Consider the following 12,868-nt stretch of genomic DNA (forward strand, 5'->3'; position numbering starts at 1 on the left):
TGTTTAGTGCGCTCACCTCTAGGAGACCGAACGCATTTCCTTCCTGAACGGTGATGGCCGCGTGCTCCCATGGTGTTTAGTGCGCTCACCTCTAGGAGACAGAACGCGTTTCCTTCCTGAACGGTGATGGCCGTGTGCTCCCATGGTGTTTAGTGCGCTCACCTCTAGGAGACCGAACGCGTTTCCTTCCTGAACGGTGTGATGGCCGCGTGCTCCCATGGTGTTTAGTGCGCTTACCTCTAGGAGACCGAACGCATTTCCTTCCTGAACGGTGATGGCCGCGTGCTCCCATGGTCTTTAGTGCGCTCACTTCTAGGAGACCGAACGCGTTTCCTTCCTGAACGGTGTGATGGCCGCGTGCTCCCATGGTGTTTAGTGCGCTCACCTCTAGGAGACCGAACGCATTTCCTTCCTGAACGGTGATGGCCGCGTGCTCCCATGGTGTTTAGTGCGCTCACCTCTAGGAGACAGAACGCGTTTCCTTCCTGAACGGTGATGGCCGTGTGCTCCCATGGTGTTTAGTGCGCTCACCTCTAGGAGACCGAACGCGTTTCCTTCCTGAACGGTGATGGCCGCGTGCTCCCATGGTGTTTAGTGCGCTCATCTCTAGGAGACAGAACGCGTTTCCTTCCTGAACGGTGTGATGGCCGCGTGCTCCCATGGTGTTTAGTGCGCTCACCTCTAGGAGACAGAACGCGTTTCCTTCCTGAACGGTGTGATGGCCGCTTGCTCCCATGGTGTTTAGTGCGCTCACCTCTAGGAGACCGAACGCGTTTCCTTCCTGAACAGTGTGATGGTTTTAGGCATTTGAAAATTGCTCCCAAGGACCTACCAGACTTGCGGCGGTCCACTGATGTCTTCTGGATTGTCTGTTTGTTTTTATCTTCCCACAATGTCAAGCAAGGAGGCAAGTTGACCTTGCGGACAAACGTTAAATACTGCCCCCTGTAGCTCCAATTAGCCCAATTTATGCCAGATCAAAGCAGTGTTCACATGCTGCGATCATGATGCGGTTTCTTACTGCAACCCGTAGAGCTGGCTACAAAACTAAAAAATCTTGTTTTTTAACATGATTTTTTAATTTTGTAGCCAGCTGTCATGGACCCTGTATTTAACCCAAAAGTTTTAATACCTTTGGGCGATTTCTTGGCTATTTAAAGTGGGAACAGTTCTGTTCCAGTGTCCCCTGATGAAGCCACATGCGAAACTTGTGTAGGCTTACTGGACAGCATGGTTATACTGAGACAGCATGGCGGTTTTTTTCTGATTAGTCCCCATTATAAGTTGTTTTCTGAGCACCGATACTTAGCTTATTGGTTAAATTTTTTTTTTTTTTTTGCATGTACGCCGGCCCACCTGTACTATGTGTAATATAGTTTGTATTAATTAAGGGTGTGATTTTCTAGGTTTACAATGCGGAGGTTTTAAGGATTTTCTTAAGGGTTATGATGCATGGAATTTTTCAATCAAGAATTCATATTAAAGCTATTTCTGTAATGTTTTTTTACTTGTAGTAAATATCGGTCTACAGACTTTTTATGGACACTTGTGGCTGATTGTGATATAAATTGTATGTGATGAGGTTTGAGATACAATATTGGTTTTCTCAAGGTGTGAACACAACCCAAAGTCATGTGTTCATTTTAGGGGAAAGGAAAATCTTTACCCACAACATCTGTGATCCAAGCAAAGCATCAATAGACAGTGACATACTGTTTAAATTAGATTGTTCTGTTACATATACTATAATATATATATATATTTGGGGAAATGTTTTTCTTTTTATATTACAACTTGCATTAAAAATAAAAAATAGAAATCTTGTAATTTCCACTTGGGGCTCTTTGAGAATCTAACTTTTAGTTTCAGGAAATGCACATGCACATTAGCAGCAATGAGCAGATTCTGACCCTATCTTTTGTATTGAAACATCTAATGAACACGTGCAAAGGTCACTGTATGGGGGGATGAAATAAGCTGGTGGATCCTGTGTTATCTACTGTATATAGAGGTGTTATCAGGCATTGTACAGGAGGAGGAGGTGAGCTGTGACATCATCTATTGTGAATGGTGGATCCTGTGTTATCTACTGTATATAGAGGTGTTATCAGTCATTGTACAGGAGGAGGAGGTGAGCTGTGATATCACCTATTGTGAATGGTGGATCCTGTGTTATCTACTGTATATAGAGGTGTTATCAGTCATTGTACAGGAGGAGGAGGTGAGCTGTGACATCACCTATTGTGAATGGTGGATCCTGTGTTATCTACTGTATATAGAGGTGTTATCAGTCATTGTACAGGAGGAGGAGGTGAGCTGTGACATCATCTATTGTGAATGGTGGATCCTGTGTTATCTACTGTATATAGAGGTGTTATCAGTCATTCTACAGGAGGAGGAGGAGAGCTGTGACATCACCTATTGAGAATGGTGGATCCTGTGTTATCTACTGTATATAGAGGTGTTATCAGTCATTGCACAGGAGGAGGAGGTGAGCTGTGACATCACCTATTGTGAATGGTGGATCCTGTGTTATCTACTGTATATAGAGGTGTTATCAGTCACTGTACAGGAGGAGGAGGTGAGCTGTGACCACCTATTGTGAATGGTGGATCCTGTGTTATCTACTGTATATAGAGGTGTTATCAGTCATTGTACAGGAGTAGGAGGTGAGCTGTGACGTCACCTATAGTGAATGGTGGATCCTGTGTTATCTACTGTATATAGAGGTATTATCAGTCATTGTACAGGAGGAGGAGGTGAGCTGTGACATCACCTATAGTGAATGGTGGATGCTGTGTTATCTACTGTATATAGGGGTGTTATCAGTCATTGTACAGGAGGAGGAGGTGAGCTGTGACACCACCTATTGTGAATGGTGGATCCTGTGTTATCTACTGTATATAGAGGTGTTATCAGTCATTGTACAGGAGGAGGAGGTGAGCTGTGACATCACCTATTGTGAATGGTGGATCCTGTGTTATCTACTGTATATAGAGGTGTTATCAGTCATTGTACAGGAGTAGGAGGTGAGCTGTGACATCACCTATAGTGAATGGTGGATCCTGTGTTATCTACTGTATATAGAGGTATTATCAGTCATTGTACAGGAGGAGGTGAGCTGTGACATCACCTATAGTGAATGGTGGATGCTGTGTTATCTACTGTAAATAGAAGTGTTATCAGTCATTGTACAGGAAGAGGAGGTGAGCTGTGATATCTCCTATTGTGAATGGTGGATCCTGTGTTATCTACTGTATATAGAGGTGTTATCAGTCATTGTACAGGAGGAGGTGAGCTGTGACATCACCTATAGTGAATGGTGGATCCTGTGTTATCTACTGTATATAGAGGTATTATCAGTCATTGTACAGGAGGAGGAGGTGAGCTGTGACATCACCTATAGTGAATGGTGGATGCTGTGTTATCTACTGTATATAGAGGTGTTATCAGTCATTGTACAGGAGGAGGAGGTGAGCTGTGACATCACCTATAGTGAATGGTGGATGCTGTGTTATCTACTGTATATAGAGGTGTTATCAGTCATTGTACAGGAGGAGGAGGTGAGCTGTGACATCACCTATAGTGAATGGTGGATGCTGTGTTATCTACTGTATATAGAGGTGTTATCAGTCATTGTACAGGAGGAGGAGGTGAGCTGTGACATCACCTATAGTGAATGGTGGATGCTGTGTTATCTACTGTATATAGAGGTGTTATCAGTCATTGTACAGGAGGAGGAGGTGAGCTGTGACATCACCTATAGTGAATGGTGGATGCTGTGTTATCTACTGTATATAGAGGTGTTATCAGTCATTGTACAGGAGGAGGAGGTGAGCTGTGACATCACCTATTGTGAATGGTGGATGCTGTGTTATCTACTGTATATAGAGGTGTTATCAGTCATTGTACAGGAGGAGGAGGTGAGCTGTGACATCACCTATAGTGAATGGTGGATGCTGTGTTATCTACTGTATATAGAGGTGTTATCAGTCATTGTACAGGAGGAGGAGGTGAGCTGTGACATCACCTATTGTGAATGGTGGATCCTGTGTTATCTACTGTATATAGAGGTGTTATCAGTCATTATACAGGAGGAGGAGGTGGGCTGTGACATCACCTATTGTGAATGGTGGATCCTGTGTTATCTACTGTATATAGAGGTATTATCAGTCATTGTACAGGAGGAGGAGGTGAGCTGTGACATCACCTATAGTGAATGGTGGATGCTGTGTTATCTACTGTATATAGAGGTGTTATCAGTCATTGTACAGGAGGAGGAGGTGAGCTGTGACATCACCTATAGTGAATGGTGGATCCTGTGTTATCTACTGTATATAGAGGTATTATCAGTCATTGTACAGGAGGAGGAGGTGAGCTGTGACATCACCTATAGTGAATGGTGGATGCTGTGTTATCTACTGTATATAGAGGTGTTATCAGTCATTGTACAGGAAGAGGAGGTGAGCTGTGATATCTCCTATTGTAAATGGTGGAGCCTGTGTTATCAATGTACCGAAGTTGTTGATTCACAAATTCTGCCTCTGCTGGTTTTGTTTTCTAATAAAAAGATAAATATATTATATTGGCAATGTTTTATCTATCTATATATATTTTTATATAGTCTTTTAACCAATAAGTCATTTTCCAAGGATAGCGTCCTTGTAAATCCGGTTTGCTCAATCCCATTATCTTATTTGCCGTGACAGCATCTTCCTGACACTTAGTGACAATTTACCATCTGTTAATATCCACTTTTCTATTTTAATTTTACCATTGAATTGTTGAAATTCTTCCAGGGTTCCCAAGAGCTTTTCATGCGTGGTCTCCTATGATATAACTTGGCTTAGCAGCAGCTGCCTGACACTGAGGATTAAAGCTCACTTTGCCATCTACAAACGCGGATAAGCATTTTCTAGATTAATTTTACCATGTGAAGAGTTGAAATTGTTTCAGTGTTCCCAAGAGCTTTGTCAGTTGTTGTATCTCATGATCAGATTTCGCTTAGCAACATCGTCCAGACACTGAGAACTACACTGCACTTTGCAATCTAGTAACAGCTTTAGGTCTTTTCAATGTTGATTTTTCCATAAAATATGTGTAACATTGAAATTTTCAGCAGTCTCTCGCACATTTCATCTCTTGTATCCTATGATATTACTTCGCTTTACAGCAGCCGCCTGGCATTGACTGCTACAGATATTATAGTTGCACCTAATTTTTATCTATTTTTTCCTATTTTAAGACTATTTTATTTTGCGCCTATTTTGAAGACTATTTACTTTTCTTTTTTTTTCTGTTCGCCATTGAGGGAGTGATTTTTGTATTTCACCTATTTACGGACTATTTATTATTTGCATTTTTTTTTTACAAAATTGCAGAATTTTTGCACAAATGTACTCTACTTCCCCCCCTTGGCTGTTTTTTTTTTTTTTTTTCCATGGCAGAATTATTTGGTGCAAATGTTAGGTATGAATAAGACATTTTAATGGCTCATGCCACTTCTTGCTCCAAAAAGGTGAAAAAAAAATAAAATAAAAAAGCACTTTTCATTTCCATGAAACTACACGTCGTTTTGAAAAATTTGGTACAAAAAAAAAACCACAATGAAAAAAAAAAAAAGACAAATAAAAAAAAAACAGATGAATTGGGCCCTATTTCTTTCTGAGTAGATTTCTGCCATTAAATGAGTATTATCTGAAATGTCTTTATTTTTCCGCAGTGACTATAATTACATTTTTATATATAAAACTTCAATTATCATGGAATTGTCTTCTCTACTGATACACGAAGCCAAAGTTCAAGTCTGAGACCGAAGTCATCATAGATTTCATGTAAATGCAATTATCGTGCCGAGACCCCAATTAGTGGAAACAAACTTTATCCATTCTATCAGTAAAATATATAAGGCTGCATTAATCGTGAGAATGTAAAAGCATCAAAAAGGTCAAATAATGGGTATTTCGGTGGTCCGATATCAGACCCTGTGACCCCGTTTGGTGTGGACGCTGGTGGACAGTGGGCGACGTGGTCCAGGTTCCGTCACCACATTAGGTCTTAATGTCAGGGCAAAATATAGAGGATTAATGAAAAGAAGCATTAGGGTTCCGTGCTTAGGAGTCGTGTTTGTCCTTGTGTTACATTGTTACAAAAAGTAGCATTTTATTTTTTCTTATATAACTGAATCATAGACATTTTCCCCTTCTTAGACCCTCATGCTCAGAACCTGAGCATGAGAATCGCCCATCACTACTTCACAATCGTGAATTGTTACATCACTATTGATGGGAAGTGACTGAATGTAACACTATCGGTAAAGATGGGTTTTTTTTTTTATCTGACTGGCTCTCAAAGGGGATGTGTCATTAAAAAATGATTTATTGCTCAAGTAATTTTTTTTTTGTTAAGCCTAGTTATTTTATTTTTTGAATATACAGACTTATAAGCAAACTTCCTCCAAAAGGTGGCAGTTTCTTTTCCAAGGAGAGAGCTAGTTATTTTATTTATTTTTCCTTTCATTAAGGAATGCAAATAACACTATACAGCAGTACTAAGCAGTGTTTCTGTGGATCTAGCACTGACAATGCTTCAGCATGAAGGACATTGCACAGCAGTTAAGCAGTGTAGAGGTGAATCCAGCTCTGAGGTTAATTATTACACTTACAAGAATGGTGCAGCATGGAAGACACTGCATATCAGTGCTGATCAGTATAGCTGTGAATCCAGCACTGAGGGTTACTATAACACTTATGAGAATGCTGCAGCATGGATGACATTGCACAGCAGTGCTAAGCAGTATATCTGTGGATTCAGTACTGAGAATGCTGCTGGCTGGATGACATTGCACAGAAGTGCAAAGCAGTACAGCTGTGATTCCAGGAGTGAGGTTTACTATAACACTTCTGAAAATGCTGTAGTATGGAGGACATTGCACATCAGTGCTAAGCAGTACAGCTGTAGATCCAGCACTGAGCATTACTATAACAGGAGAGCTACAGCCTGGAGGACATTACACTGCAGTGCTAAGCAGTATAGATGTGGATCCAGCACTAAGAATGCTGCAGCATGAAGAACATTGCACAGCACTGTCAAGCAGCATAGATGTGGATCCAGCACTGAGGTTCATTATAACACTTAGGAGAATGATGCAGGGTGGAGGACACTGCACAGCAATGTAAACACTATGACTGTGGATGAAGCACTGAGGTGTACTATAACACTTATGAGAATGCTGCAGCATGGAGGACATTGCACTGCAGTACTAAGCAGTATAGCTGTGGATCCAGCACTAAGAATGCTGCAGCATGGAGGACATTGCACTGCAGTGCTCAGCAGTACAGCTGTGGATCCAGCACTGAAGTTCTATATTACACTTACAAGAATGCTGCAGCATAGAGGTCATTACAGACCAGTGCTGAGCAATGTAGCTGTAAATCCAGCACCTGGGTTGAGATAAAACAATGACTGGAAATCTGCAGCACAATGTGTTTCTTGGCTTCAGCATCTCACTGCTCACTCCTCTCCATAGCCTAATAGGAGCTGTAATCTGATACATCAGTGATCTAGCAGTGTGTCCAGCAGTTTTTCATCATGTATTTCAGAGTGAAAGATAAGTTTTGGAAGCAGCGTCTGAAGAAGTGGCTCATAAGTTGAGTGAGAGGCATATTTCTCTCAAAAAATATTAAAAAGTTTCTTATTCTCTTGTTCTCTTGCATTATGGATTTCTTCAACGTTTGCTGGAAGGACAGTGACCATTTAAGGGGAACAAATCTCCAGCAAAGCTGCATAAAGGGAATCCACTAAGCCAAGAAAACCCGGCTGTACACTGATAAGGGCAGCACACTCAGACATTACCAGTGATCATCATTTGGAATTTAAATCTACAATTTATTGTTGATCAATTTATTTACAAGGCTTGTAGATTTTTTTCCCTGACAGATAACCAACATAACAGAAATATACAGTCAGGCTACATGCTACCACTATCAGGTGGAGTTTAGAAGCTTACACACATTATTATGGACTTCAATGGGAACTAATCTTTGTGTAGAAAGCTCCCCCTAGTGGTGGCTGCAGACAGGATCTTATCATGTATCTCTATACAGGGAGCTCCCCCTAGTGGTGGCTGCAGACAGGATCTCATCATGTATCTCTGTATACAGGGAGCTCCCCCTAGTGGTGGCTGCAGACAGGATCTTATCATGTATCTCTGTATACAGGGAGCTCCCCCTAGTGGTGGCTGCAGACAGGATCTTATCATTTATCTCTGTATACAGGGAGCTCCTCCTAGTGGTGACTGCAGACAGGATCTTATCATGTATCTCTGTGTACAGGGAGCTCCCCCTAGTGGTGGCTGCAGACAGGATCTTATCATGTATCTCTGTATACAGGGAGCTCCCCCTAGTGGTGACTGCAGACAGGATCTTATCATGTATCTCTGTATACAGGGAGCTTCCCCTAGTGGTGGCTGCAGACAGGATCTTATTGTGTATTACTGTATACAGGGAGCTCCTCCTAGTGGTGACTGCAGACAGGATCTTATCATGTATCTCTGTATACAGGGAGCTCCCCCTAGTGGTGGCTGCAGACAGAATCTTATCATGTATCTCTGTATTCAGGGAGCTCCCCCTAGTGGTGGCTGCAGACAGAATCTTATCATGTATCTCTGTATACAGGGAGCTCCCCCTAGTGGTGGCTGCAGACAGGATCTTATTGTGTATTACTGTATACAGGGAGCTCCTCCTAGTGGTGGCTGCAGACAGGATCTTATCATGTATCTCTGTATACAGGGAGCTCCCCCTAGTGGTGGCTGCAGACAGGATCTTATCATGTATCTCTGTATACAGGGAGCTCCCCCTAGTGGTGGCTGCAGACAGGATCTTATCATGTATCTCTATATACAGGGAGCTCCCCCTAGTGGTGGCTGCAGACAGGATCTTATCATGTATCTCTGTATACAGGGAGCTCCCCCCTAGTGGTGGCTGCAGACAGGATCTTATCATGTATCTCTGTATACAGGGAGCTCCCCCTAGTGGTGGCTGCAGACAGGATCTTATCATGTATCTCTGTATACAGGGAGCTCCCCCTAGTGGTGGCTGCAGACAGGATCTTATCATGTATCTCTGTATACAGGGAGCTCCCCCTAGTGGTGGCTGCAGACAGGATCTTATCATATATCTCTGTATACAGGAGCTCCCCCTAGTGGTGACTGCAGACAGGATCTTATCATGTATCTCTGTATACAGGGAGCTCCCCCTAGTGGTGGCTGCAGACAGGATCTTACCATGTATCTCTATATACAGGGAGCTCCCCCTAGTGGTGACTGCAGACAGGATCTTATCATGTATCTCTGTATACAGGGAGCTCCCCCTAGTGGTGACTGCAGACAGGATCTTATCATGTATCTCTGTATACAGGGAGCTCCCCCTAGTGGTGGCTGCAGACAGGATCTTACCATGTATCTCTGTATGCAGGGAGCTCCCCCTAGTGGTGGCTGCAGACAGGATCTTACCATGTATCTCTGTATACAGGGAGCTCCCCCTAGTGGTGACTGCAGACAGGATCTTACGATGTATCTCTGTATGCAGGGAGCTCCCCCTAGTGGTGACTGCAGACAGGATCTTATCATGTATCTCTGTATACAGGGAGCTCCCCCTAGTGGTGACTGCAGACAGGATCTTATCATGTATCTCTGTATACAGGGAGCTCCCCCTAGTGGTGGCTGCAGACAGGATCTTATCATGTATCTCTGTATACAGGGAGCTCCCCCTAGTGGAGGCTGCAGACAGGATCTTATCATGTATCTCTGTATACAGGGAGCTCCCCCTAGTGGTGGCTGCAGACAGGATCTTATCATGTATGTCTGTATACAGGGAGCTCCCCCTAGTGGTGGCTGCAGACAGGATCTTATCATGTATCTCTGTATGCAGGGAGCTCCCCCTAGTGGTGACTGCAGACAGGATCTTATGATGTATCTCTGTATACAGGGAGCTCCCCCTAGTGGTGGCTGCAGACAGGATCTTATCATGTATCTCTGTATACAGGGAGCTCCCCCTAGTGGTGACTGCAGACAGGATCTTATCATGTATCTCTGTATACAGGGAGCTCCCCCTAGTGGTGGCTGCAGACAGGATCTTACCATGTATCTCTATATACAGGGAGCTCCTCCTAGTGGTGACTGCAGACAGGATCTTATCATGTATATCTGTATACAGGGAGCTCCCCCTAGTGGTGACTGCAGACAAGATCTTATCATGTATCTCTGTATACAGGGAGCTCCCCATAGTGGTGACTGCAGACAGGATCTTATCATGTATCTCTGTATACAGGGAGCTCCCCCTAGTGGTGACTGCAGACAGGATCTTATGATGTATCTCTGTATGCACGGAGCTCCCTCTAGTGGTGGCTGCAGGTCGTGACAATTTTATCATGTAACTGGATTTTTGAAGGGGAATGTGAATCTATGTCTAAAAAAAGCTGTACCTCTTATTAAGATCGATATATATTATGAAATTAATAGGCATCGCATTTTGGGGACTTTAAAAAGGAACACTTTTGGAATTTTTAACACCAGTTAAAGGGCGTTTACCTGTGTTCCTCCATACGTTTCGTCACATGGATGTCTAGAGACAGGTTACACACACGGTATAGAACGCCAGGTAGATTGTATATGGTTTATTAATATTACGCCACCTGTCTCATCTATACAGTGGAACGCCTACAGACTTACATAGAGGATTACTGTGCAGAGTAACGGGACACTCCAGAAGAGTCGTCTCCATGTTATTAGGTATCTGAGCCCCTTATAACCGGAGTAGAGACTGAGGGGATCAGGTAGATCTCGCACCTTCTCATGCAGTATAGAATTAAACTAATAAAGCCCACAAAAGTCATATAAAGCACTAAGAAGCGGCACTGCAGGTTCCAACAAGCCATACAATGTACTTTATTTTAATTACAAAAAAAAGTGTAAAAACATTTTATTTTCAATCATTAACTTTCAAAATAAACAAAAAAAGAAAAAAAAAAACCACTAAAGAAATATCACTCTCCCAATAATGAAAGACCCCCAAAGTAATCATTAAACAACAGAAAAAAAAAAAAAAAATACAGTGCACCATGGGAGAGAATAATGTGGATATGTCATAAGGTTAAATACTAGGGGAAGTGAAAATAAAGAGACAGGAAAGAAGAGTAAACGTAAAAAATAATATGAAAAAAAGGGAAAAAAAATAAAGTAACTTATATACAGGAGCACAAAGATTATTATAGAGCTGGGCAGGTCCTAACCGCATCCACAGGCCGATAGAAGCTGGCAGCGGGGGCAGGGTTCCATATATTGGCTTGTGTATATATATATATATATATATATATATATATATATATATATATATATATATATATATATATATATATATATATATATATATATATATATATATATATACGGTGTGTACATATATATATATATATATATATATATATATATATATATAACCAATATTGAATATTTTGAGGGGGTTTCCACCTTTTTTTTTGCAACAGGTCTTGAAGACCGACCACAAGAATGCGGTCTGCACCGTGCAACTACGTCACCATCAAAATAATACAGGGATATTCAAAGGAAAAAAAAAAGGGATAAAAGGGGCGACATGATTTCCTGCGTGAATTATTAAGAAATAATTTGCACTAATATTGTACATTCCTTGTTATTAACCCAAACCAGGGTTGAAAATGCCATCGTTTACATGTATAAATAATTTGCTTTTAATATTGTGAAACCCATTGGCTAAACCGGTGATCACAAGCTCAACGTAACGTTAAAAGGAATATTCCCATCTCCAAGATCCCAACCAATATGTAGTAGGTGTAATAATAATAATATTAGCAAATAGCTCCAATTAGAAATATAGTATAGTTCTTCTGATAAGCCGTGTTGCTTAAATCATGTGCAGGGCATTGTAGCGGCTTAGGTATCCATGGTCACAACCACTATCAACTAACTGTTACTATATGAGTGGTCGCAACCATGGATACCTGAGCTACTGCACATGGGGTAAGCAACATAGCTAATCAGGAGAACTACACTACATTTCTAAATGGAGGTATTTGCTATTATTATTATTTTTACACCTACTACATATCGGGATAGCATCTTGGGGATGGGAATACCCATATAAAGGGGGGTGAGTGGGTCTGATGACTTTACATCTGCAGATATCTGCAGACAAGACATCACTGGCTATGCTCAACTCAGCGGAAAAGGATGGCCCCTTTAAGGCTTCATTCAGACAGGCACACAGCAATCACAGTTAAAGGGACAGTACACTACTGATTTAAGTCAAATCCAAACAAGTGTAGGGCAATGTTCACACGTTGTGTTTTTCTTGACGCATTTTCTTTATGCAGATCTTTTTACAGTAGCAGCAAAAGCTGTGAAATTTCAGAAATCTCCTGCACGGGATTAATTGGGAAACTGCCGCTTCTTTAAAAAACGCAGCGTCAATTTTTTAAGTGTTTTTGCAACATTTTTTTTTTTTTTTACCATAGAAAATATTGAGAAAGTGCAAAAACCCGCCAAAAAAAAAGCAACCATGCCACTCTTTTTTTAGCAAATGCAACTAACTTTAGACATAATCTGCACCAAAAAAAAACAACAAAACAAAAAAAAAGAAAAAAAACAAAAAAAAACAACAAAACAAAAAAAATAACAAAAAAAAAGAAAAAAGCCAAGCAATAAAATCAGCTTTTTGTAAGCAAAAAATGCAACGTGTGAACATAACCTAACACTTCCTTTTCAACTCCATTGACCGCGTCGGTAGGCTATAGCCAAGTGGGCGGATCTTGACGGCCTTTGTCGCCTACTGAA

The 12,868-nt window shown here is 41.5% G+C and overlaps 1 protein-coding gene across 2 annotated transcripts in view; it reads right to left on the reverse strand.

The window, feature by feature from the left end:
* Positions 1-12,868, reverse strand: part of TSNARE1 (t-SNARE domain containing 1) — a 248,681-nt gene that overhangs the window by 76,137 nt on the left and 159,676 nt on the right. The gene's annotated exons all lie outside the window — the stretch shown is intronic.

The sequence above is a fragment of the Ranitomeya variabilis genome, chromosome 6 (genome assembly GCF_051348905.1).
Source record: "Ranitomeya variabilis isolate aRanVar5 chromosome 6, aRanVar5.hap1, whole genome shotgun sequence".
In the NCBI taxonomy this organism is placed as follows: Eukaryota; Metazoa; Chordata; class Amphibia; order Anura; family Dendrobatidae; genus Ranitomeya; species Ranitomeya variabilis.